This window comes from Montipora capricornis, chromosome 7, assembly GCF_036669925.1.
Source record: "Montipora capricornis isolate CH-2021 chromosome 7, ASM3666992v2, whole genome shotgun sequence".
Classification (NCBI taxonomy): domain Eukaryota; kingdom Metazoa; phylum Cnidaria; class Anthozoa; order Scleractinia; family Acroporidae; genus Montipora; species Montipora capricornis.
Genome location: NC_090889.1, coordinates 23370905 through 23373404, shown reverse-complemented (window position 1 = coordinate 23373404; position 2500 = coordinate 23370905). Strand labels below are relative to the sequence as shown.

Here is a 2500-nt window from a genome sequence, read left to right as displayed (position 1 = left end):
TCGTGCGCACTCTTGCTAACGCAATGCAGCGCGCGCACAAGGATTGCAAAAAAATAAACATGGCTTCAATACTGCAATCACTTTATTTGCTCAATGCTTCCGCTATCTGTACTATTTTCCCTCACAATTGAACAGTGTGTTGATGGTTTTAGTCTTTTATGAGAAATGTATGTTAGGGAAGGTAACGATGCAAAGAACTCCGCAATTCGCACATTTTTCTTCGTTATCGAAAGAACCGCGCATGCGTAGTAAGTTTAAAAAATTGCGATTGAATGCGGAATAGCTTTCTTGGAAATACGCCCATTTCTCGAGAACCACTCTTTACAATTTAACGACATTTGGCTCTAAAATACTTTAAGAAATAAGTAACTTTAACAGAGGAAATTGTAGATATTCCAGTGAACGTTCGACAACGAATGATTAAAGATCTCTCTGTCAAATTATTATTAAAGTAGTGTTAACTTGTGAGCATCGTTACAAGCTTGTTGCATGCATGCAAATTGTAAAGAAAATCTAACGACCAGATTTTCTACAAATAAACAAAACCGATTTTAAAGGCCTGTTTATATTTATTCATGTTATCATGGCAACGACATATACGTCAGCTTAACTATCAAAAAACCGAAGTCCATGTTGTTAAATTGCTGGCTACCATTTTTGGCGACCAAAGGATCAAGCGTTTTAGAGAAAAAGGTAAGTGAAACATAGATATCAAAAAGTGTGTTCACTTTGTGTTGGATGTCAAAATTGAGCGCGCATCTGTTTAAGTGTAATTCTGGACATAAGGGCCTCGTTACCGTAGCAGTTTTCGTTAATAGGGACCTTTAGATTCTAGGACGAGGACGAGAACGAGTACGAGTTTTGACCGTGCGTTTTTAGCGAAAATACTCAGAAAATCTATAACCCGTACGATTAATCTTTCTCTTTGTTAGCAGTATAGGTTGCTCAGTTATTCTTATTGCTGGTTACTGAGCCTTTCCAGATCGACAAATGCCAAAACTACTACCGCGTTGCTGACTTGTTTTGACACGACGACATTTCTGCAAAACCTCGTACCAAAATGACGACGGTATCACGTTTTCCCCCTTCAAAACGACGCTGGTTTGCGCGCGCTCACTGTTGTTCTATGAGAAAATCTCGTAGTCCTAGTCTTTCTCGTCCTAGAATCTAAATGCCTGGCCAAACGCTAGCAACATTTCAACGCAACATCTTGCAACATTGTTGGACACAACATGTTGCATGCGTTTGGCCACCTTGTTGCGATATGTTGCAACACGTTGGATCAATTTTTTCCAAGAGATCTAGCCAGGATTTGATTACTTATGAAAATTAAATTAAGAAGCGTTGGAAATTCTTACCATTCTAGCCGTACTTCTGGAAAGATGTATACTTCTACGAATTGATGAAAGCGCAAATTGTTACTTTGTATGCATTTATTATGACAGAATCCAAGAAAAAAAGGCTATCTAGGGATCCAATTATTCGTGTTACTAGAAAGGTTTCTTTTCTTTGTAACCCTTTGGGGCTTCAAAAATCTCTAAGAGTTCTAAAGTTCTAGAATATCCATGGTCCATGTTGTGAGTCTAAGATTTCTAAAGCTCTAGAATATGTAAGGTCTTTTGGGGGTTCTAAAATCTCTAAAGTTCTAAAATATCAAACGATCCCTAGCTCTTCTAACTAGAACAGTTCTAGAATGCTATAGAAGTTTCTAGTGTCAAGACCTGCACCTTTATGCAAAACGCCGCCCGAAAAATCTGTCTCACTGAAAAAGTTCTAGAATCGTTTTAAAGCAGAATTATGAACACTCTTAGATTCAGTATTTCAGATTTTTTGTAAACAAAGGTGGCGCTTTCGTATATAATGATAAAGTTTTATTGTATTATTGTAAAACAACATTTCCTAGAGTTCAAAGTGAACACAAGCACGTTAATTTTTTTCTCCTGCTGGCAGAGGTCTGACTTTAACTGCGACTGATAAATAATCAATCGATTCTGGACACGAGAGACTCTTAATTAATTAAGAAGAGAAATAAGACATATTTATTATTATTCCTTTAAGTTCCTTTTTTCATATTTAGAGCTGTAATATCAAAATTACTTAGGCGGGGTGCAAGAGCAATTAATTTTCATCGAAAACTGTGAAAGTGATTTGACCGAGCGACGTGACAACCTGCGGCGACGCTTGGCAAAATTATGTGTCGATGTATTGAATGTCGGAGTACTTGAATTCAATGAAAATTAGTGAGCAACCGGCGATCTCGCATAAAGAGCGATGAAAAAAACTTCAATTAAGAGCGAAGAAGCAGGGATCACCGGGGCATATCTTTTTATTAATTTTTTATCGAATTTTGCAATGTATTTGAAGGGTACAATTTTTTAACAACACGAGAAGACAGTGAAATTAATATTCTGAGAATTTGTCACTACGATTCTTGGCAAGACATATTTTTATAGGAAATAAAATATCTATGACGATGACCAATTATTCTACCCTTGAGTAA

The 2500-nt window shown here is 36.8% G+C and overlaps 2 protein-coding genes across 7 annotated transcripts in view; one reads left to right on the top strand and one right to left on the bottom strand.

Annotated features, from left to right (window-relative positions):
- The window catches only part of LOC138056488 (orexin/Hypocretin receptor type 1-like), a 25183-nt gene that overhangs the window by 7050 nt on the left and 15633 nt on the right, over positions 1 to 2500 (bottom strand). The window lies entirely within an intron of this gene.
- LOC138056489 (neuromedin-K receptor-like) overlaps positions 639 to 2500 on the top strand; it is a 40400-nt gene continuing 38538 nt past the window's right edge. Inside the window, exon 1 of one of the 3 annotated variants that reach the window (XM_068902305.1) lies at positions 639 to 693. The gene's annotated coding sequence lies outside the window, so the exon portion shown is untranslated. The remainder of the gene's footprint in view (positions 694 to 2500) is intronic. The other 2 variants (XM_068902301.1, XM_068902304.1) reach the window with 2 other exon arrangements.